We start from the raw sequence: 26,125 nt of genomic DNA, 5'->3' as shown, positions 1-26,125 counted from the left end.
ATTTAGTAGGGTTTGTTATATGGACATAAAATGTTGTATATTTAATTCTCTTCCAATTGGCTTTTGTTTGAAATCAATATCTTCAGAAATAATAACCCAATAAAGTATATCTTTGTAAAGTGCACCCCTATACAAAATGGTCGCTAAAAATTTAATATCTAAAAAAATGAATGAATACTTGTTTGCAACTCCCGAATATTGTGAGAAAAAATTCAAAATGATAAATTTTGTCGGCAACCATTGTTGAGTTGATTTGATATACATTTTTCCTATGACATTTTAAACTATGGAACATTCTACGGAATTCAATATCAGCGTGTACTCAAGCCGTATGACCATGTGCACATTTTTAAGTGCAACGTCCCACAGTATTATGCTCTGAGCTTGAGACGGGGTTGATGAAAATTTTAGAATTTTTATTTTCTGTTTAACGTCCCGCGATTATGACCTTTAGGCTAAACGAAACGGATGATTCATTAAAGTAAATCATCATTCTAAAATTAAATATATGTGCTCTCCCTTCGGTAATCGAACCCAGGGATATGTGCACGAAAGGCATACACTTTACCCACTAGAGAAACGGTGTTGTTGATAATGAATGAAATGGTAGAATGAACAGAGTGGGAAGAAACAGGAGAACTCCGAGAAAACCCTCACATACAGTGTTTGTCCACCATAAAGAGTACTTAGTGAGAGCTGGGATTGTACCAGGGACCCCACGCAACAGGAGTGACGATCATGTGTACAGTTTCACTCTCTTTCCTTCAGTTTTCCACAAAGGTTGTGATGTCTCTTCAGTAACCTTATTTTGTATTGTATACGTTCCTTATTAATAGGTGTATTATGTAATCTTTATGCAGTGACAATACTAGAGGGGACAAGTAATACTAGAGTACTAGTGGGCGCCCCCGGTGACATCGTCTGACTCCCAAGCCCCCCAGATATATTATATTACAGTGTAGATCAAGTAACATAGAACGATTACCTTCGGTATACAAAATACACCTGCTCCCCCAAAATGCCTCTGCTCCTTCTTTTGCCCTCGCCCCAAGAAATTAAATCTGGCGTCGTCCCTGCTTTACAGGTTCCGCGTAGAGTCTTGAGTTATTTAATCGAAAGCTTTTGAATTGTTTAAACCTTAGAGATGAATTACGTAAGAATATTGAAATGATAAACGTCGTGATAGAAGCAAAGAATCTTGGTATGAAAAACCAGAAGATGCAGAGCACATGAAACCCATGCCATGGTGCCTTCTCCTCCCATCTGTTGGACACGAGCCAAAAACTAACTGTAGTTCCTTTTCTCCGTGCCGCAGGGGAAGTTCGACTGACCTGGTGATCCTCCTCTGAAGGTCACGGATGAATTGTAGATGGCCACCACAAATATTTTTCTCCCATCTCTCTCTCTCCATATTGCTCTACGTAAGATATTGTGCACTTGTTTCTTGTAAAGTAACTGTTTGCAAGTATCAGATGGCCGTATGATAAGAGAAACTGAAATCAGATGTTTGCCTTGATATATATATATATATATATATATATATATATATATATATATAATTTTATCTTTTTAACATTTCTTACGAACATCACTATGACCTTATTTATTATTAAATGTTATCAAGAATAACTGCTTACTGAAGATTGATTACAATTTTCGGCTGTTTTAAATGGTTCCAAACGTTCAAATTTATCCGGGTCAGTCCCGATTTTTAATAGGCATATTGTCTCTGGCAGGCTCGTATTTGGGAGGGGACCAAAAGGGGGGCTCAGTATTCCTTAAATTTTTTAGCTGTTTGTTTAAATAAATATATGTTCAGAAACAAGGGCGCCGATTCTGAGGGTCCCGGACTCCCCATGCTGATGTGGGCCCCCATGTATTTTTATGAATATATATTTTTATTGTGCTATTATGTGCAGTGTTTCAGAAAAAAATGGCCCCGGGGGCACATTTAATATTCAGAGGGGCACGTATTGTTTTCACATGATACTATTTTAATTATTATTATATTATAGACATATATTATTTTGCTCTCCTCTGGGGGGACTCTCAGAGCTCCGGGAGCAGTGTCCCCCATAAAAATCATGTCTGGAAGAAACACTGGTTTATGAATATACCTGGGTACAATATTTGGCATAATTTGAATTCAATCTGTCTTAAAATCCTTATATATGCCTTCTTAGACCCTTGTCTGCAACCAAACACACATCTGAATGGCTCCCCCTAAAGTTACAGAGAAATCGACGCCCTTGTTCAGAAACTGAGTAATCAAGAAAGTGAGATGAACTTTAATTAATCCCTTCTCCAGAAAAAAAAAATCTCATAGTGTTCTGGACAAGTTTTTTTCCAGAAAGTTTGTCCGGAAGAAGGGAACCAAAATCAAAATCAGGAAGCTGCACTGTAAGAATATTTAATAAAGTACGTACCATGCACATGAGTGGCATTTAATCGCAATTTAACTTATCTTAGTTTTCGGGAGACGGAAGGAAGAGCTTGGACAACTCCGGGTTTTCATCTCGTCTTGATTCTCGAAGACTTCTTTTTCGTCTCGTTTCGTCACAATTCTCGAAAAGTTTTCTCTCGTTTCGTTTTGTAAATGTGAACAAAAATTAATTCCCTAATCTTTTTTGTTAATTTCCCGTAGAAGTGATCAAATCGTTTCATGTCGCTAGAGATGTACAGCTCACAGATGACGAGAAGAACCCTAAAACAGGGGGAAGTGGGGAAAGATCAACGACACGGTCAAGTCCATTTTCGGTTTTTGAGATGTGGTCTATACTTAGATGTCGTCTGCTACTCCGGGCAAAGCTACATGTGTACTATTCCGACGTGTCATTTGAAACCCCCGTGCGCAAAGTGGACGAGCCCATACCTACGTCATACTATTTCTGCTAGGGTTCTTCTCGTCATCTGTGAGCTGTACAATGATTGTAATAAAACAGCATTTATCCCATACTTATTATTAGAGTAAATAGTGTAATGACTTGGGTATCTTTAAACGTTGATAAATGATCGGTTTGTCCATGCAGTCAATTTATCAACTTATATTTTACACGGTGGCTCAGTGTAGAGCGTTCATCTCTGGTGCATGAAGTCCTTGGTCCGATCCCAGATCGCACCAAGTGAGCTTTGTGGTGGACAAACACTGTGTGCGTGGGTTTTCCTGGGATTCTCCCATTTCCTCCCACTTTCTTCATTCCACCAATTCTTTCATTCCTCATCATCACCGTCTCCTTTAGCCTACCTGGCATAATCGTGGGACGTAAAACTTAAAGATACTATTTTGTGGGACGTAAAACTTAAAGTTCTTTATTCCAGGTCCCACAAAGTAGTATTTTCTTCCTCCTAAAGACTTCTTACGTCATTCCTATCGTTGCTTTTATTTAAAGTTCACAATACTACCGAGGTATCGGAAACTAGTCACCTGTTCTATTTTCTTCCATCCTACTTCTATATTTGACACCGACTGCTTCGTTCCAATCACCATGGCTTTTGTCTTTCTCACATTTATTTTCATCCCATATTCTTTCTAACATTTTATTGATTTTCTCTTCAGATGCAACAAACGATGTTAATCATAGAAAGAAAAAAATGTAAATGAAAACAAAATAAGCCAGTTGCATATTGCATTTCGTATTTACAATTTCTTCCAAAATGCACTTTTTTTTCTTTCCCATTTTAAAAGACTCACCGACTGACAAACACTTAAGTTGCATGCCGACGCTTCTTATAATCTCTCATTTTACACGTATGGTCAACGCATACGCTTTAAAAAAGCAACCGCTTTGTAAGCTCTGTCGGGCATACGGATAAATATTTAGCTACTTATAAAAGTTGATACAAGGCAACGTGCTCAGATTTTGTAAGTGGCCACACGGTGCGACCACTACTTTCGCGTGTTCTGTCTCTTTTCTCTTGTTTTAAAGAAAATCAGGAAAGTGTTACGGATGAGGATGAACGTATGTATGAATGGAGGTATATCAATATTAAAAGAAAAGTTTATCTGCGTCTCGACAAGAATATGGATGGTTCATAAATTTAAGCTAAAAGAAAACTCGACTCTCTCTGGGTACACTCAAAAATAAGACCACCTAGCATTAATGTATTCACCTCACTTTCTTGAGTCCAGTTCACTGTAGGTTCGCGAGTATTGCTCTGCCAGAATAAGAGGGGAATAATTTTACGTAAATATTTTTTAATGTTTCATATATTTTGCGAGATAGTATCGGTTCATGACTTTGAAGTAAAGGATGTCTCATAAAGAATGCAACTTTTGAAACTCCAGCCATTTCTGTTCTAGTTAAGTTTTCAGCAGTGAACGTTATACAATTTTCATCTGTTGTCTCTGTGGCTATAGTGCTGCCAAAATATCTTGAGCCGTGGCAAAAATGAGAACTAAAGCTCACACCCTCGAAACACCTACGCGTTGAGGCAATAATAAGGGTTCGGCTGTTGCTAAGCGAGAGCGTCTTAGCGAAAGGGAGTGGAATTTCTTCAGCCAATAGCAGCACTTGAAACGAAAGACAAAGTGTGGTATATCTATAGTAGTCACGGAGCGCCGTATAGCGCACGACTGTCATCTGTTTCCTGTACAGATAGGAATGAAGCGCGTTACGACGAATAGCGTGTTATCATGATTGAAAAGTTATTACAAATGGGAAGGGGGTTGCGCAGAGACTGTTCGCAAACTCCGTGGAATATTGACCAACGTAATGCACCGAATAACTAGACTGTGATGACATTGATTGTTAAATTTGAGAAAACCGGTTTGATTGTGGACATTAAACCTTCGGGGCGTCCTCGTGTTAGTCGTTCTGCGGTAAACATCACCCTCGTGAGTGGTAATGTTGCTGTAAGTCTGGTCCAGAGCTCGATTCCCAGCAGGGAACACTCGGTCATAAAGATGTAACAGTATTTTTTTTAGCCAGCCATCCTTAGTGAGGTTTCTTTGGGTTTTCCTCATTTACACCAGGCAAATTTCGGGATGGTACCTAACATTCAGGTTCCAGGTCGCTTCCTTCCTTCTCTCCCATCCCCGTATATTGTGCTTGACGAAATATGTCATCCCTCATGACGTACTTAACGCCATAGATGCCGCTATAGTGCGTCCAGTAAGAGAACGTCTCTGACAGCTCGCAGTGACATTGCCATTACTCGCGTGTCAAGGTTTTTCTCGGTGCAACTGTAGTGGAAATTTAATTGATGGTATAAGACAGAGTGATCGTGATCAAAGTAGGGGCTGCAATGTCCCACCGCATGTGATAAGAAACGTCAGAGACCATCTCTTGTTGGCCGTGCTATAATACCCAGTTGCTCCAACTGAGAAGCTTCCATGCTCCACGATCTTGTGCTAATCTCTTCGTCTGCATATACTAGTCTTTTGTTTTGATATCGCTGATCAACTGCAGTCGCCTTCGCCCCTCACTCTTTTTCCTGCCACCATACGCTCCAGCATGTCCCTCATGATACAGTTCCTTCTTAGCCAAATGTTCCAACCAGTTTCTCTTCCTCCTCTTAATAATATGTAAAACTATTCTTTTCTTTCCCATATTTCTAACACACTAATTTATTTTTCGCTCGATCCAGCTAATGCTCTCTCCATTCTTCTCTACACCCACATTTCGAAATATTCTAGTCATTTTTCACAATTTTTTGCGTAATATCCATGTTTCTGTACACATAAAAAAATCTCATAAGAAATAACAGTAATACGCCAAGATATTCATTCCAAACGATAACCACAACTATTATTCAAAGCTATAGAAGTTAGAAAATGACATTCATAACAGTCTGAACACTTTACAGCCACGATCGCTGTTCTTATATCATATACATTATGCCCGTTAGTTTAGAATAGAATTTCATAAGGTTGAATATAATGTAGGCAACTTCCAGAAAATAAAAAAAGCGGGTAATGCTATTGGATGTATGGGAGTCAATGTCCTCTGATGAATACTTGATTAAGCGAGAAGATGTTGGCTTTTGTAGACCGCACCCAGATGGCCCAATTATAGCAACAGATACTCTTTAAAAAGCTACAAGTTTTCTTCTGTGAATCCAAGCCTCAAGGACACGAGAGAAAGAATGTAAACGTATTCGGCCTTTTTTTCTTCTTTCTTTCTCTTCTTCTTCATGCATCGTTATCTTTGGTGGAAGAAAGAATAGCATGTAAATTTGTATATTAATATTGTTGTAACTGTACATTTATATATATATATATATATATATATATATATATATATATATATATATATATATATATATATATAGTGGTAAGCTATTTCCCTTCCCAAAGAGACCTTTGAGAATGCGCCACTCATCTTCGGAAGAGAAGGCGCCATGTTACACACAGCTTCCGAAATGACGCTCCCTGATTAAGTTGCTGGGATGATATGGTTCTCAACTGACCGGTATTTTACCGGCCCGGCCGGAAATATTGCTGTTAATTTGATTAAGGCCGGTGACCGGTACAAACTTCCAAACATCTTACCACCCGCCCCTTTATGACCGGTATTTCGCAATTTGTAATCCAGAATAGAGCATCGAAATTCTTTAACAGTCCCTTTACAGTCCCTATATAATGACTCTAAATAGAACTGAGCGCTATTGCTACCTCTGGAGGTGCTGACTGGTACAGTGTATCTCAATTATTTTAACTAATTATTATTAAATTCTTCATGATATTTAAATTCTAAAATTTCGCGACACACCTTAGGGGGACTGCGTGACACACTAATGAGTCACGACACATCGGCTGAGAGCCACTATACTAGATAAATAACTCAGCGAGTAAGAACAGTTATTGTATTTTTTCAATAACTGCTACAATAATGAATTGTTATATATATATATATGCATACACAGTATGGCGCTAAATTCGTTGTACAAAAGCAGAGGAGTGATTCCTGAGAGTAAAACATACAAAAAAGTTCCAATAAACATAGGGCGGAAACCTCATAGTGTACGTGTTATAGGCTGCCGAAAACATGAAAAAATGAATTCTAATGATCCGTACCTCCAAAACTATGGGACCTACTGTAGTCGGCTCAAGACTTCACTTAGGAACTAGTATGTGCTCTATCCAAAAATACATGTTTTAGAATCCTAAGGTACTCACGCAACAATTTTTATGGAGGTAGTTGGAGAGTACTTTATATCATAGGCCCGTAGTCAAACTCCCTCTATAAAAATTGTTCTAGAAGCACCTCAGGATTTTCAAACACGCATTTTTGGATAGGGCACATACTAGTTCCTAAGTGAAGTCTTGACCCGACCAATGGAGCTATGAACCTTTAGAATTATTTTTTTCATGATTTCGGCAGCCTATAACACGTAAACGATGGGGTATTCGCCCTATGTATATTGGAACTTTTTTGTTTGGGTTTACTCTCAGGAATCACTCCTCTGCTATTGTGCAACGAATTTAGCGCCATACGGTACACTATATATATTGATTTACAAAGATTAAAACGGCTACTTCTGCTCACTATTAACAGCAACAATGCAAAAAACTAGGTAAATGGTTTGAAGACATCTAATTTCTCTGAAGTTATTCATTCACAGAACATGGTTAAATGTTAACATTTTCTATTGCAGGAAGTTATAAGCGGAGAAAATTATTATCATTGTATCTCGCACTTCCTATTGGTTACTAGTGTAGGAAAATGCACAACTTTCTCTGTTCTTGCACTTTCAAATCACCATGAATCCATTTATCGGAGAAAGGCCCTTTTAGCAGTATTACTTGTGTGTCCCCTTAGCAAAGGCGTACCCACTGGGGTTCATCGGGTCTGAATCCCCAAAAACTACCTTTAACTCGACTAAAATTTGTATATTGGGGGCGCGATGGCTCAGTGGTAGAGCGTTCACCTCCGGTGTGTGGGGTCCCTGGTTCGATCCCAGCTCGCGCTGTGTGGACTTTGTGGTGGACAAACACCGTGCTAGTGGGTTTTCTCGGGGTTCTCCCGTTTCCTCCCACTTTCTTTATTCCACCATTCCACTCATCTCTCATCATCACCGTCTCCTTTAGTCTAACCGGCATAACTGTGGGACGTAAAACTCAAAGATTTCATTTCATTTCATTTAAAATTTGTATAGTTTCTTCCCATAAGTATACTTGTTTAACAGAGAAAAGACTGATGTAACCAAAAGATTTGATTCTACACTTTCCTTTCCTTATTAAAATAATCTAGGTCTATCAGATCATCTGAGAATATATGTGACAGTCAGTGGCGTATTTACGATTTTGTTTCGGGCGGGGGGCTTTGCTAACTTTCGGGGGGGGGGATTTGCCTGAAAATGTGAAAATTCTGCAAGATATTTCATATACTTTACTATAGTAAGTAAGATTTCGGGAAGGGGCTTAAGCTCGGAAGCCCCCCTTCCTAAATACGCCACTGGTGACAGTAATTAACAATTACTTACCGTCTTTTCGGTTGCAGAATAGCAGGTTTAAATACTGTATAGACGTATTGCAGACCCTTCTAAGAAAAAAAAACTTTGGACCCCTCCCTTATCAGTGGCGGATCTAGAAGGTAGAAACGGGGGGTCTACCCAGACTTCAGACTATGATAGGTAATGGGCCTATCTTGAGTTTACGATAAACTTTCAACAAAAATATTAATAATAGCTTCAATTTTCTTTGTCACTCAAAAAAACTGTGGGATCCTGGGGTTGCCGGGGGCCTGGGCATTGCAATGTTGATGTGAGCTCCCATGTATTTTTATACGTATTTTTATTATTATATGTATTTTTTAAATTAATATACAATATTTGGCATAATTTGAATTCAATTTGTCTTAAAATTCTCATATATGCCTTCTTAGACCCTTATCTGCAACCAAATATACATCTGAATGCCCCCCCAAATTACCGAGAAATCAGCGCCCTTGGGGCTTAGGCCTCCTCCACAGCCCGGGCTAGGTCCGCCGCTGCTCCCTACAAAACATCAAAGTTAGCAGCTGCCCCTTAGAGTGCATGTGTCGAAAATCTTTACGCAAATATGCCGCTATATAGGTTTTAAAACATTTACTTAATGTTGTTTTAAATCATGCTATTTCACATAAGCTTTGATAACATCATTGCTTCAAAGCCTCCCTACATCTTTAAAGAAATAACAATAAAGAAGATATGCATCTCTTAAATGCTAATTAACATTACGAGATATATATACTTATAATGGGAAAGTAAGAAAACAGAAAACATGTGTTTGTTATTAGTATGTAAGATGACGTAATAATAAGAGAAGTGCTGAAATATTTTAAAAAAGATTTATTTTCCTTTTTTTTTGGAAAAATTCTCACAGATTAAATAGTATATAATACTTGATGTGTTCACTTTACTTTTTTTATTATTGTATTTACAGAATTTTACGAAATTTTTATAAGCAGTCACCATTAATCAAGATTATTTCTGAAGCGGACAGCAGATGGCGCTTCGGTATAAACAAAACTAGGTGCAGTAAAGAGGGGGAAAAAAAGAACAACAATAAATAATTAAAAAGAAAAAAAAAACTAGAATGTGTGAAAATCCCACGGTATTATTCAACTTCGACATCAGTGGGATCCATTTTCGTTTTAGAGTGTGCTTTTTATGATATCTTGGCGCAATACTTTTATAAAAAAGAAAAAGATCTTTGTGATTCTGATCTAAGAATCTTGTAGACTTACGGAATATATATATATATATATATATATATGTGTGTGTGTGTGTGTGTGTGTGTGTAAGTAGTGCAAGTAAAGAAAGTGGTAATGGAACAAATAAACTCCGGGTCATGTCTAGTACCGTATATTAAATTACTATTACAATTTTAAAGACTACTATATATTCAGATCTAAATGTACACTCATGTCCAAAATGATTGTCGCATATCTATAACTGTTGTGTTCTGCGAATATAATTGGATAATGATATCGTAGGGTACTTTTAACATTATTAGTATGTGTATAACCGGCAGACATAGACCTATTTGTGGTAAATGTCAAAAGAGCTATAAATCAGAACAATATAACGTAAAAGAAAAAAAACAACAACTTTTCTTGTCCATTTTGCAACATTTTGCTGTTCACATTCTAATATTCGTATTTATAATTTTTTTCTATAAAATTTATCAGATATATGCATTTCCCGATTATAAACATAGTAACAGTATTAAAATTACCCTGCGATATCATTATATTCGCACAAGAAGACTGTTATAGATATGCGACAATCATTTTGAACATGAGTGTACTTGTAATATATCGCTTTCAATATGAGAAAATGTTTTAACGTATTTTACGATGTTAATTTGGGGACCTTAGCATTTCAATAGAAGATAGAATGATTAGACGAACACGGTTCGCAGATAATATGGCACTTATTGCAGAATCTCAAAAGAGAGTCAATAAGATGTTAGAAAACTTGAAGAAGGGCTGTGAAGAATATGGGATGAAAATAAATGTTAGAAAGACAAAAGCCATGGTGATTGGAACGAAGGGATCGGTATCAAATATAGAAGTAGAAGGGGAGAAAATAGAATAGGTAACTAGTTGTCGATACCTGGGTAGTCTTATTAGTAATGATAGACATATGAAATGTGAACATGAACTAAAAAGAAGGATAGGAATGCCGAATGAAGCCTTTAAAGGGAGGAAAAGACTATTTTGTAGGAAATTGGATAAAGAGTTGAGAAAAAAGACTTATAAAATGCTCCGTGTGTTGTGCTGCATCCGCCTGTATGGGTTGGAAACAGACATTACGCAAAATTGATGAAAACCGACTGAAAGCTTTGGAAATGTGGGTATGGAGAACAATGGAAAGAATTAGCTAGATCGAGAGGGTCTTAGAGATAGCGGGGAAGAAAAGAACAGTTTTAGTTATTATTAAGAAGAGAAACTGGTTGGGACATTGGCTAAGAAGAAACTGTATCATAAGATACGTGCTAGAGGGTATGGTGGCAGGAAAGAGAGGGAGAGGGCGAAGGAGACCACAATTAATGGATGATATCAAAACAGAGAAATCGTACGTATAGACCAGCGTTTCCCAACCTTTTTCAATTTGTTGCACACTACAGGTGTAATTTGAATTATCGCGGCACACTCATATAGATATTATTATTATTATTATTATTATTATTATTATTATTATTATTATTATTATTATTATTATTTGTAAATATAAAATACCATGGTAATTTTTTATCTGTAATTACTGATATCCTTTTCAGAGAGAAGTCCCTCCGTGGTAAATCATTATGCGTACTTTTCATTCTAATTTAAAAATAGAAAACAATTACAATGAAATATAGGACTCACGTTTTTTAAAAATACACTTTCTTTTTCGAAAACTGTATCCAACCTTTCACTAAGAAGGAAGATCACTAAATAACCAACGAACAAACAAAATCTCTTGTACATTTAAAACATAAATGTAGGTAATTTGTATGCATGTTTGCTTTGTCGAAGGGATTCAATTATATTTTAAAATTTCAAGTTACGAAATAGTCTGCAACAATAAGGACGCAATAATGGTGATTACAATTATAAGAAATACTTTTTTAACATTAAATATATACAGAATAGTAACAGAGTATGAAACTTAAAATTGTAGATTCATAGTAGAGGTTCATAGTAATGTGAAATACAAATATATATTTTTCCCAATGTCTTGCAATTTGTTTGCAATAGAATTAATAATTTTGTTTCGATTTCCTCGTCGCACACTCGCGGCACACCAGTGTGCCGCGGCGCACCGGTTGGGAAACGCTGGTGTAGACGAAGAAGTTAGCGGTAGATCTGGAGCATGGAAGCTTCTCAATTGCAGCAAGTGACCTGCTAATAATGGCACAATACCTATGATGATGATGATGATCAGAATCCTATATTAGGTAATTATAATTTTCAATTTTAATATTACAATACTATGAATATTTTATAATATATATTCCTTTTGAAACATTAGAAGGATTTAGTTTATATCTAGAATATAAGTTTTGAAAATGTTGTAATGTTTTATGGGACGTCTGGAAGCAATATGTAATATTAAACTGTTAGTACATTTAACATGATTAATTAAATCATGTTAAATCTACGGCGCATAGCATTGAAAAAAAATCAATTTCCCAAAAATTGGCGAATTTTAGGGTTACGGAGTTTTCATCCCTATGTATAGATAGTCTTAGAGGATTTATAAGGTTCATCAGGTTGTAAAGGTCAAAGACCCATAATTCCATTTTCCTTAAAGATTATTTTCTTAAACGTTGAATAATATCATGAGAATCATAACAGTATTCATGCTTGAAATTTTATTACAAAAGATACTGTCGTAAGGAGCATAACGTTTTAACTTCTGTTCTCAAACATTACTTTTAATGTTATGCTATTAACATAAAGATTTTCAGTTATATTGCAAATATAGCTTCATGATTTACAACTTAGATATTAGCAAGATCTGACATTAATTGCTGGATGTGAACAGAGACAAAAAGATCTATTCGCTAACACGTTTAAAACTTAACAGAGATTTCTTTTACGTTTGTTTGACACCAGATGGCTCCCTTGAGATAACAAAATGTCAAAGATTCCTCACAAATGGAACAATCTTTCGCACAGCATTTTATGTAAAGACTATCTCAGCAATCAATCACAACAATAACTGTATTAATTTTTTTTGAACAATACATACGATTGTTTTCGTTCTTTTTATTTTTCTTGTGTGTTTATTACTTGAGGATGGCTGGTTATATATGTCAGTTCAAATCGTTAAGCACTTTTCCGTGAGAGGTAATTTTCCATCGCCTGTTTGTTTCCTACTTTATCACGCGATTATGTCGCGTTGCGTTAATTTCTACAGATTCCAAGAACAGCGCTGTCTGATGAAGAACTCTTAAGAAATAAACCCATTCATTATAATGTAAACTTTGTACAGATATTTAGTTGTAAATACAAATAAATAAAAAAAAATGAAAAGAAAGAGAGACAAAATTAATTACATCGTAGTGCTCTTTTAAAACGAAAAGGTGTCGATATATACCAGTGACGACTCTAGAGGGGACAAGGGGGCGGGTACTCTCCCAATGGCAGCTTGCGTCTCCAAACTGCCCAAATGGTCATGTTGTATTATAATATAGGTCAAATAATAAGACGTGGATCTACAGCTGAACGTGGGATCCGAACCACATGAGCTCCCGTCGGGTATCGAACCCGGATCTCCCATTCAAAAGACGCGTATACAAACCGCTTAGCTCTGGAGGCCACTATTGTCGTAGACAATTTTCAGGGTGAGAGAATCTATATGCCAAGAATGAACTTACTTCATCAAAATCTACTAAAGCAACCAGTTTTCTGTTAGGTTTTGTTCACAATGACACCTTAAAGGACAAACATTACTAAGAACCGGTGAATACGTGTAACGGGTACATCTAGTACTATGTAGCACTAATTGTAATGTACGCATATGGAATAAAATTAGAAATGTACATGGAATAACACTAGAAATGTACATGGAATAAAACTAAAAATGTATGGAAATAAAACTATAAACGTGAATGAAATAAAACTAGAAAACAAATGGAATTACACTACAAATGTACATGGAATAAGACTAGAAATGTCCATGGAATAAAACTAGAAATGTAAATGGATAAAACTAGAAATGTACATGGAATAAAACTAAAAATGTAAATGGAGTAAAACTAGAAATGTAAATGGATTAAAATTAGAAATGTAAATGGAATAAAACTAGAAATGTAAATGGAGTAAAACTAGAAATGTATATGGAATATAACTAGAAATGTATATAGAATGAAACTAAAAATGTAAACGGAATAAAACTATAAATAGACTCGATGTAATATACCAGACATGACTTGGAATCGAATCAGAGAGCATTTGCACTAGAGAAGAGTGCCTTACCAATAAATCGTCATAGTCTCGGAGGGAAACAAGAAATGATATATATACACACACACACAAAAGTGGAAAATGAAAATTTAGAATGTCCATATTTGAAATTTAAAATGCAGATTAAGATCAAAAGCTTTCTCAATATCAAGTTGAAAAAAAAAAAGAAATCAGCAATCAACTTGACCGCATGCTCTTGACCTTGCTTTCCTTTAAGGTAGAAATTTTTGGCTATTAAGGTCCCAACTTTCACTTGTCAGATGCAAATGAAGAAACTATTCAAAGTTTAGACAGAAGAGCAAACCGCATACACTCATCGTTATTATTATAATGAAGAGATGAAAGGCAAATTGTGATATTGCTCCTCTATAGATATATGTATATCTTTTCTCGTGCCATTAATTGAATTTTATTAGATCGGACAGAAGTTGCTGGACAGGATGGGAGTGAAAGTATTATTGAGGAAGTACTATCAATAAAATTTCTTCTGTGTATTTTCCTTGGAATTCACAAAGATAAATAAAAAGTTTTATTCTTGTATTAGAGTAGACATTAAAAAAAAAAAAAACGACGTACAGCTTCAACACGGAAGTATAACTAGTTTAGCTATTTTTTAAAATATATTTTAATAAAAGAAAAAGAAAATCAAAGAACATGAATATAGTTTTCAAATATGAATCTTGGAATACAAAAATAATGTTTGATATCTAGAACTTGGGTGAATTGGTGTTGCACACAAGGCACCAAAAATTGCTAATCTCGTTTCAAATTTGAAAATGCACTTTTCGGCTCTCCATACTAAAGGAAATTTACTGAAGGGCTAAAAAAATCTTTTAATGCGGGTTTCTCGAAAATGTCTTTAAGGATATTGTAATGTTCGTTAACAACCCTGTGATACGATGTATTTTTTTTTCTAAAAAAAACGACAGTTAGTTTGATCATACGTATTTCATAATAGATGTTTCATTAACACTGTCATACGTTATTCTCGGGAGGAAAATCTAAACATGATAGTTTGCTCTTTTTCTTTTTATTGCTAATAGTCTCAAAAACGAATCAAGCGTTTTTTTTCTTATGTCTCATAAATAGATAATTTAGTGGTAAATGTGGAATTTCATGATTTAGCTTAAGAATTTGGAACAAAAATGTGGAATTCCATGATTTAGCTCAAGAAATTGGAACAAAAATGTGGAATTCCATGATTTAGCTCAAGAAATTGGAACAAAAATGTGGAATTCCATGATTTAACTTAAGAAATTGGAACAAAAATGTGGAATTCCATGATTTAGCTCAAGAAATTGGAATAAGATAGTTTAAGATGGAGCCATATATTTTATAGACTATCTTCAGTGGCGTATCTAACCCGGGGCCGGAGGGACCTAGGTCCCTTCCCAGTTTTTGAATTCACAAAAATAATTGAAACTATTATTTATACATGTTTTTAAAGTTTATAGTAAGCATTGCTTTTCATTCTTTATTGGAAAATTTTTGAAACATCTTAGTTATAATTTCAGTTGCAGTTTTTCTGTTATATAGTGTGTAAAACAATATTTGAAGTCTACAATGTCAATGTGCAACCGAGTCGTGATATCCATCGGGAGAGAATTAAGTTGGAAATTTTTGCAGGACGCATGAAGAATTGTGAATCAATTTGCAAACACAGGCAATCGATGAATTAGTTCTTGAATGGATCACGATTATGTGTTGTGTTGCTGTGTGTTGATGGTAAAGTATAAGAAAATTAAGGCAAAAAGCCACAAAGATGTGTGCTTTCTCTTATTTTGCACGAGAAGCAAAAATTAATTTTTGCTATTTCTTGCTGTTCCTTTCAAAGTTTTGCACATGATACGCCTATCATAGTCTGGGTTTTTGGTGATTCTCTCAGTTTTTACTTTCTAGATCCACCACTGTCTATCGTAAGAGCATTGTAGGTCTACTTATCAAATAGTAGAAGGTTTAAAATCCATATTCTAATATTGACCAGTTTCAGTGGTGATTTAAGATGATTTCTTCTGGGTGGGGATTTCAATACACGGTGGGAGATAGCACTGCGAAAATGCTGATATTTCACGTTGAGCACAATCAGGGATCGGTTTGTATGCTCCAGGGGAAATCTCCAGGTGATCTGAAATCATCACAAGCTGTGAAGAAACCTATATATCGAGACCTTCTCTGATGAGCATGTGCTTAAGTATCTTCCATTAGCAGTTAAGTAAAGTCAGCTGATACAATAACGTAACATCATTTATAACAGATAATAATCTTGACACACTATGTGATTACTTATGATATAAGCACGAAACATAATTGTGTTTGATTCCGACGTAACTTTTACGACCAACATTAAATATAAATAAATGTTTAATTCCGGCATTACTGTGAAGACATATGAAATACACAATATTGAGATTTTGATAGTAAAACACAATTAATGACTCACCGCTAGATGACTCTGATAAAGAACTCACGGTGTTAATTGGAAGTTGCTACCGTGTAGCTACGGTACTGCATTTTTCATTTTTAAAACTAATACGCAGTATCATTATTTTCCACTTTTTAATTTGGTTAGCGAAGATCTTCGTTATAACCAAGCTTTAATAAAACCTATTTTTCTCCTAATAAGTTTCGTTATGTTTGGTTGATTTGATTATACTAGGAGTTATCTATGCCTTTTTAATTTGTGATTCTAAAACCAGCGCTGAATGAAATACCTTCATTATATTTTGTTTTGTGTTCGTCATCCATTTTCCAGCTGTTATTATGTTACCAATTTGCTGATTATATGAAAATGATGGAATGGTGGTAGAAAAGGCGGGAAAAATTTAATGAGCATAAAAGAATTAAAAAAAAACAAAAACAAATATATACACTGTTTATTTACTTTTGCTATCTATCGTGTTTGATTTCGAGTTACTTGCAACAACTTTCATTATGCATACCAAATGAAGCTTCACAGTTTCAAAACAAGTACCACTATCATGTATGTATGCCACGGGAAGGAGTTTGGTTTGATTTTAGATAAACCAAATAACATGAAGTATAGTTCAAGATGAATGAATATTTAAGAATGTATTATATTTTAAATCTTAGATTTGTCACGTAGAAAGGCATTCAGTTTCATTTTAGCATTTTATCTTGAGCAGTATACTAACCCGCTAATTTCTGCAGATAGTTTACCCGCAAATAACAAATTAATATTCGGATAATTATTTAGATAATGAATAACTATTTGATCAATTATATAGATAACGAATAGCTATCTGAACAGTTATTTAGATAACAAATTAATATTCGAATAATTATTTAGATAACGAATAACTGTCTATATATTTGAACAATTATATAGATAACGAATAACTATTCGAACAGTTATTTAAATAATTAATAACTATTTGAACAATTATTTGGATAACGAATAACTATTTGAACAATTATTTAAATAATGAATGACTATTTGAACAATTATTTAGATAGCGAATAACTATTTGAACAATTATTTAAATAATGAATAACTGTTTGAATAATTATTTGGATAACGAATGACTATTTGAACAATTATTTAGATAACGAATTACTACTTGAACAACTATTTAGATAATGGATAACTGTTTGAACAATTATATAGATAACGAATAACTATTCGAACAATTATTTAAATAATGAATAATTATTTGAACCATTATTTAAATAACGAATGACTATTTGAACAATTATTTAGATAACGAATAACTATTCTAATAGTTATTTAGATAAAGAATAACTATTTTAACAATTATTTAGATAACTAATAACTATTTTAACAAATATTTCGATAACGAATAACTATTTGAACAATTACTTAGATAACGATAATTAAATACTTCTATAACGACAATAGAAATTCAAATAACGAATATTTGGGTAATTTGAATAGCTAAAATAGCACTAATAACTACAATCTAAATTGCCTAATCACTACAATCTAATTACAGATTTTTCTATTAACTGTGAATGTTGCTCCCCCCCATTGAGATTGCATCTACTTTTGCGATACTCCTAACTCGACAAGTCACTTTACAAATTGTTACTCCATTCAAACATTTTTCTTCGTCATATTTCGCATAGAATAACGTAATATTTCTAAACAGTATAATCTTAAAATTACCATGACCGTACATAGAATTATAAAGAATTACTTGCCCTATATATATACATAGTTACTAAAAATGAGCACGCTTTTGTAAATGACAGTTCATATAATATTACATAACTCACCCCCGCCTCTAAGTTTATATGTCTCAACACAACTTACTGTGTTATTAACCGCGAAAAACCGTCACAAAGAACAATGTTTTTTGTAAAAAAAAAGTCATGGAAGAAAAAGAATAATAAAAAAAAAACAAGGCCCTTGTCCATATTTGCAATCTTCGTAATGCGACTTTCTAACAACAGAGTTATTCGTACAGAAAACTCAAGGACTCGTACTCCGAAACACAAATGTTGCTTCTCTGTATGTCTCCCACGAAATTGCTTAATATTATTCGTGTTATCTGTTTCTTTTGTTGTCAAATGCAGTTTGCAACAGTGAATAAAAAAGGGCGGCATCAAAGAACAAGAAAAAAAAGTACATTCTAGTATAATGTTCGAGTTTTTGGTCAAGGTGAGGCACACTGAAAAAACTCCGTCCAATTAAGATAAGTGAAAGGTTTCGCGTAAAGGAAAGAGAAGTGAAAAATTAGGGCCTAGTCAGGAGAAAGGGAATAAGAAAGTTATCAGTGTATTGTTAAGGAAAATAGTTTGACAAAAATAAAAATAAAAAAGTTGCATTCCAAAAAGAAGGAGGGAAAATGAAAAAAAAAATTCATGTCTATATTATTGAGCTATTTTCTTCAGCCTTGTCTACCATGATTATTTTTGCTTCCTTCTTTTTTTTTCTTCTTTTTCGGAAAGTGCAGTAAACTAAATAAACATCTGTATCTTGAGGTCATCAGCATATTGCTTTTGGAAGGTAAAATGTCTATAGATGTAAAAGTAAAGGACTGTTGCTAGAGCAGTGAAAGGGATTGAAGACGTGACTCAGATATTAAAAACGAAACTCAGCAAATTATTTAAAACATAAAAAAAAAGTTGGACTTTACAAACCCTGACAAAGACCATTATTTCGATAGAATCTTGTTACTTTCTGAACAATTGTACTCAGTGGCGTATTTACGATTTTGTTTCGGAGACGGCTTTGCTAACTTTCGTGGGGGGCTTTGCCTGAAAATGTGAAAATTCTGCAAGATATTTCATATACTTTACTATGGTAAGTAAGATTTCGGAGGGAGGCTTAAGCCCGGAAGCCCCCCCCCTACTACGCCACTGATTGTACTGTTGATAGCGCTTGTACGTAGCTACCTTATGCTTTCTTTGCTATCATATTCGTGTTAATCTCAATCGAATGCATAATTTTTAAAGAAACTTGGTTTTTATCAAAAACTCGTTTATATATATTTTTTCTCTGTCCGTGTGTGTGGTGGCTCAATGGTAGAGCGCTTACCTCTGGTGCGTGGGGTTCCTGGTTCGATACCCGTCCAAGTAAGTTGGTGGTGAATAACATCGTGTCCATTCACAGATAAATTGTCTATTTGCAAGTTGAATGACGGATGGCAAAGACGTAATGGTTGAAAATATACCAAAGAACTGCACAAGATTTGAACAACCATTTGATGTGTTTGGATTCCGACCAATCAGGGGCTGCCTTAATCTAGATTTTTGGGTAATTCAAATTCTGGTCACACTGTAATTTCAATGGATGGCAACACTGAAAATTCTTCCGATTCGTATTTTCGGGTGTAGAATAACATTATCTTTAATTGAGGTAAGTTACACTTCATTATCTCTCTTCATTTACAAAAAACTGGCAAAAGAAAAATTGTTAGCTTTGAAAACTATTTAGTAGTCTACCCCCTTAACTTCGACAAAGATTGACGTTCTGACAATGAACGACGCTTTCCACCTATGTGCCAGAAAATGATAGAGATGGGAGACGGTTATATTGAAGGATTTTAACAAGTGTTCTGTGCATAAAGCCAGGTAGAAATTTTAACATCGTTAGGATTATGTTTTAACCAGCCCTTATATATCACTTTACGTATATTACATGTCTAGGGTTGCAGTCAGGGAGAATAGGTGTCACCACCTCTTAATCACTCGTCTACCTGTGTCATTGTCACTAATCTCACATCATAAAGAAAGAATAACATTCCTGCGGTTCGTCACTTTATTCCAATTTATTTCTCCAACAGAAGAAGCATGTTAACAAATGTATTAAAATGCATGTGGTGTTGGTTAGATGATCTAGTTCTTCAGGAATTCCTCACTAATTGCATTTTAACAAATAGAAAAAAAAATTAAAAAAATGAAAGAAGAGCAAAATGAGACGTTAAAGAATGATCATTTCTTCCTTGGAGGCTAAAGCGGATGCCACCGGCGCGGCTACTCTCGACGACTGAATGTGCAAAAGGAAAGAGGACAGACGAAAAGTGCTTAGAAAAACAAACTCTCTACAGAGAAAGTGCAAAACTTGTATCCTCACCACATATGAATATGAGCACGTGGATGATTTCCGCATTTACTAGGCTTATAGGTGAGAGGTGGCACCAACAAGATATATAGTTAAACGCTAAAGAGCAACATTTTTAAGTACACGTTTTAAGGTCATTTGTGTGTTGAGGGCTCCACTACATAAAAGCATACACAAACAGAAAAGTGAAAGAATGGTTCTTTCAATTATTGGCCATCTTTTGTTGCTGGTTAACTAGTTCCAACAACAAAATACCATTGCTATTTTTCTTGATTTCGTTCACAATAGACGTTTTTATTGTAGTCATTTTTTCGATTATTTGTAAGTAGATCTCGCTGGATCCATTATGTTCTCTTGTGATTTCATCGTTTGAGGTCAAACTAAACATCAAAACAACATCCTATATTCAAACACAATTTGTTACTTTTACACACTAAATATTGATAATAGCGAGGACATGTGGTCAATATTTGGAGGAAAGGTAATATGGTGAGTAGATTCAGAAGGCCTAAATTGAGTCCAGCAGTAATACGCTATCATGCTATGACTTTATGATTAAATAGTGCTTTCAGTCTAAAAGTATTATATTAAAATGCTCATCACGTTCGATATCAAATATAGATTTGAAAGGGTACCGAAGTAGGAGTACTTCGGTTTGCACACTTGAAGACTACCGGAACGGGGCTGATCTTTAATAATAATTTCTCCCCCTCTTAAACCAAGCAAATCATTCGTACACTTGCGTTTTAATGTGTGCTTGTTCTTTATAAGCTGCTTGTATCATCACAACAATTTCTGCTACGTTCTTGACAAGTAAAAAACAAAACTTCATCGCGTACGTTGTTCGTGAATATCTGACATTTCTTCATGTCACGAGTACACTACACTACACACTATCGCGTATTTAGGATTTTGTTTCGGTGGGGACTATGAACATTCTCCTCAGTGGGTATATATATTGGGTCTATGTAGGTATACTGTTATATATATACCATGGGCGCTGATCCTGGGGGGCCGAGGGGGCCGGTCCCCCCAAAGCTCATGAGGGCTCCCCTTATTGTATTTAAGAATATACAATATTTGGCATAATTTGAATGCAATTTGTCAATCATATATATAATACACAGAACTGCCAGAGATACCACACGCGTTGTTGGTCGTTGTCGGTTGACACTAGTTGACATACTGACTCAAAAGAGGTCCTCCTACAGCAACCTAGCGGCGCAGTAACTAGCAAATTTTCAAAATTACTGATCATGAGGCATTAAGAACAAGGAAAAATAATTTATTATTTTGCCTATTGAGAAACTTGTATATTCTTGTACTGCAGGCCTACAACCTATAAGTATATTCTCACGTTCAAGTAAGTCTTGTGAATCTTTCTTAGCACATATCTTAGACTTTTCCGTATTAAAATAAATCGAAAATATTTGAATTGGAATCGAAATATTTACTTAATTTATACCTAGATACATAAGAAACTTTTGGTACTGAAACAATTGCTGAATTGTCGTAGGTAAACAAGTACACAATAGTGAAGTTGCCATATATATAAGCTTCCTTAATAGTTCGAAGAAAAATACTATTACATATTGCTGTATGTTGAGTTGATTTGGAGTTTAACGTCCCGTTCAGCAGCGAGGCTATATGAAACGTGGAGCTACTGATTAATGTGAAATCCGAACCACATGAGCTCCCGCCGGGAATCGAACCCAGGTCTCCCACACCAAAGGCATGTACCCTAACCGCTTAGCCATGAACGAGCTGTATTATATATTGCTGTATAAAAGTGAAAGTTTAAAGTACAGCTAGGAAAAAAAAATAATACCCTCTTAAGAAATTACACATGAAAATATCAAGTCTTGAGAGCAGGCACAAATGTCGTATGTCCAGTTTTCTAAATTTTTCAACAGACTGTTTCAAAGCGATAAATGTGCTCTAGCAAAGTACATCAAGGAGCTATTTACAGGGGACATATGATAAATTGTGCACCTGACATATCCGGTATCAAGCTATCGAATTAACTGACAAAGTCAATATTGAGAAAAATTGGACATATGACATTTCTGCTCTCAAGACTTGATATATTAATGCGGAACAAAAATTTCGCACGCGAATATGTCGTTTTAAATTTGAAAATGTGCAAAATCATTTTGTTAGTGGGAAGAAGCGAATAAAACTATTAGGGATTAAATTTCTACGTGTTTACTCAGTGCAAATTTTACTTAAAAGCTTTCTTTTTAAATTTCTCTTGTTTCAAGAAAAAAACAATTTACTTTTTTGTTTGATTGACCTCCTGGGAAGTGGACAAGAAATTCAAGGTCAATCACGATCAACACCTTTTTCCATTCTATTCACCTTTTCTTCTGCCACTGAAAGTTTGACGTGATATTTGAACTTATAAGGCTCATTTGTATTTGAAGCGTACACGTTTGAACACTTCTTTTTTTGTGTGTGTTTTGTTTTCTTCTCAAGAGGGGGAAAATGTTTTTGTATTAAATGAGTTACGTTCTCTTGTACGGTTTTTGTAAAAGACAACACAATACACATATGAATGTGAAAAGGTTACAATCTTCAATGTGTTTCTATTTGTAATTGCAACTTGTTGGCAGACAAAATAACAAATTCTTTCTCATTTAACATTGGAAGATTTTTGGATTACGCTTATGAATGTTTTTACAGCAATTTCTCTAAACATACAAATCTGGAGAAATCATTTGTACTTGAAAGATCCCGGATTGTGTTTCGGAATTTACCTTTAACATTACATTCTGTCTCATATACTAACCTCGGTGCTGAAAATAATAATAAAATAAGAAGTATCATTATTCAAAGTTTGTTATTAACATTTCAGAAGAGGTACAAAAATTAAACAAGGTAACAATTTGATTAAAGAGTGTAAAATTTGTATTATTAAATGTGAAAAAATTTGTTTTGAAAAGTAAAATTTGAACTAAAAAAGTAAAATTTGTATTAAAAAGTGTAAAATTTCTTGTAAATTATGTAGAATTTGTAGTAAATAGTGTAAAATTTGATTTTATAAAAATGAAATTTATATTCAGAAGTGTAAAAAAGTTAAAAGATGTAAAATTCTATTAAAAAGTAAAATTTGCGTTAAAAAGTACTAAATTTGTACTAAGAAAAATATAAAATTTGAATTGAAAAGTGCAAAATTTGTATTTATGAAAGTGAAATTTATATTTAAAAGTTTTTAACAAGTATTGCAAGGTGTAAAATTTTATTAAAAAGTAAAATTTTTTATTAGTAAGTACAAAATTTGTACTAAAAAGTGTAAAATTTGTATCGAAAAGTGCAAAATTTGTATTATAAAGTGTAAAATGTTTATTAAAATGTACAAAACGTTTTCATAATGGCCGTACCTTGATGTGCATGTGTATTGTGTTGAAGATAGAAAGATTGATTCCACTTAAAAGTAGATATTGCTTATGTCGAAAGATTTCAAGGAGATGAGTCAGACATTCAGGGGTACGGATAGTAACCCCTCTTAAAATACAATCAAATAATCAATCAAAAAAACTTGCATGTTCCTCAGTTACCTTCTTTGTTTCGAAATGAAGCAATATTTGTAATAGTTCATTTTTTGTATTAAATCATTGAATCATTAAAACATTGTTTAGAGATTTTACATTGAAGGATACAAAATCATCATCATCATTGATATTCCGCCATTATAGACAATGGGAATCACGATATCTCATTGGCAGTGCTCAACTGTAGTACGAGGGTTCCCTGGTTCGATTCCAACCATGTGAGTTTGTGATAGATAACACATCGTGCTCATGGGTTTCTCCCATTTCCTCGCACATTTTCATTTCATTATTTCTTTTATAAGATTCACTTTAATTAATCATAAGTCTCTTTTAGCCTAAGGAGCGTAACTACGGGGCGTTACGTTAAAGAGTTCATTTTATTTTCAACACAGACAAGTCACGTAACAATAAAGGAACTTTTTGAGATATTACTATGCTCTTGAATTAATACCATGCTCTAGCTTAGGATTCACTAGTTTGATTCTAGGTCCGTGTGCATTATCTTAAAGGATATTATTATAAGACACTAAGTAACTAACTAACTCTATGGCTTAATGGAATCCGGAGGTACAATATCCACAAAATCTCTCCATTGACTTCTGTCCGTAGCCAACTGGATCCAGTTTCTACTTCGTATTTCTAGTTTTGCGAGATCCATCTTAATATTATCCTTCCATCTACGCTTAGGTCTTCCTAATGGTTGTTTTCCGATTGGACTTCCAGTTAAAACTTTGAAAACATTCCTACTTTCTTTTGTTCTGCCTACATGACCTGTCCACCTGAGCCTCCTAGATTTGATGATCCTAACAATGTTTGGTAAACGCTATGAATTATGCAGTTCCTCGTTATGAAGTTCCCGCCATTCCCCATTCTTGTTATTTTAAGGCATTCTGATAAGAAGTAAATAATCCAGTTTTCAAAACCAGAAAGAGTAAACTCTGATAAGCACAGCAAAGATTATCAAATGAAAATTAACATTTAAACTTTTGTCAAATCAAAATACTGTAGGCTTTATGTAGACCTATCATATCATACCCCAAGTATTAGTGATTATAATCTCATCAATAGTTTATAAGGTTTAACCAAAAAAAAAACTTTTAACCTCAAAAAAATGTTTCCCTCCTAATCTAAAAACAATTCTAACTTCAACACATATTTCAATGTATGGGATATGGATTTCCACCGTTACTGTCACCGTTACCATCGAATATCTTAACAGAGTGACTTCATTAACGAACTCACCCGAGTTAATTGCTCTAGTTGTCCATTGTAAGAAACAGAATTTTAAACAAATCACTTTCGTTCAAAAGTTATCTTGTGAAGTAACGGACGGTCCTACTAGCACCACAACCTCCGAAGAGACTCTGCTGTGACTCTAATAACAATAGAATTGGATGAATACAAAGCATACCAGCCGATTAAAATTATTTACGAAAGTCGTAGACATTGGTTTATTGTTACATTGGGGTTTTCTTCTCGTTGGTTTGAGCTTTGAGGTACTTTATAACCTCGTCTCTAACAACCCGTTCACAATTCTTTAACTATTGGTTAAACAAGTGTTTCTTCCAAACATGATTTTGGGGGGGCACTGCACCCCCGAGTTCTGAGAGTGACCCTCGGAGGAGACCAAAATAATATGTCTATAATATAATAATAAATAGAATAGTACCATGTACAATAATATGTGTCCATTCGAATACTCAATGCCCCCCGGAACATTTTTTCTGAAAGCAACACTGAGTTAAATATATAGAGAAAGGATTGAACACTGAAAAATTTTCTTAAAACAATGAACGAAAGTTGGTGTTAATTTATTTTTAAAAAAAATCTCTTCCAGCACTTTCGGTGGAGATTCCACGTGACCGATCGTTTCCCATGCAAGAATATTCGTCATGCTATCTGCATACATGGGTGACCTTATAAATATTTTTTTTACAGTTACTTTTTTTCTTTTTCCTTTTGCAACGGTTACTAAGTCTACTGCGAAATATTATTAACTATTATATGTGACATAAGGCTATCATTGATAAAAATTATGATGGTAATTAAGTCCGTAACCATCAGAATATTAAGGTTAATAAGGTAAAAACGAATTTAAGATTTATGTTGTTTTTGTCTGAGTAGTTCGTTTTGCGTTTATCGTTCCTTTT

General features: G+C 34.5%; 1 protein-coding gene and 1 non-coding gene across 2 annotated transcripts in view; one reads left to right on the top strand and one right to left on the bottom strand.

Annotated features, from left to right (window-relative positions):
- The window catches only part of LOC145667034 (uncharacterized), a 238,964-nt gene that overhangs the window by 143,037 nt on the left and 69,802 nt on the right, over positions 1-26,125 (bottom strand). The window lies entirely within an intron of this gene.
- TRNAR-CCG (transfer RNA arginine (anticodon CCG)) lies at positions 7,840-7,911 on the top strand. The gene has a single exon. It is a non-coding gene; the product is annotated as a tRNA-Arg (tRNA).

This window comes from Thermobia domestica, chromosome 12 (genome assembly GCF_964235325.1).
Source record: "Thermobia domestica chromosome 12, izTheDome1.hap1.1, whole genome shotgun sequence".
Lineage (NCBI taxonomy): Eukaryota > Metazoa > Arthropoda > Insecta > Zygentoma > Lepismatidae > Thermobia > Thermobia domestica.
This window is presented reverse-complemented; position numbering and strand designations above follow the sequence as displayed.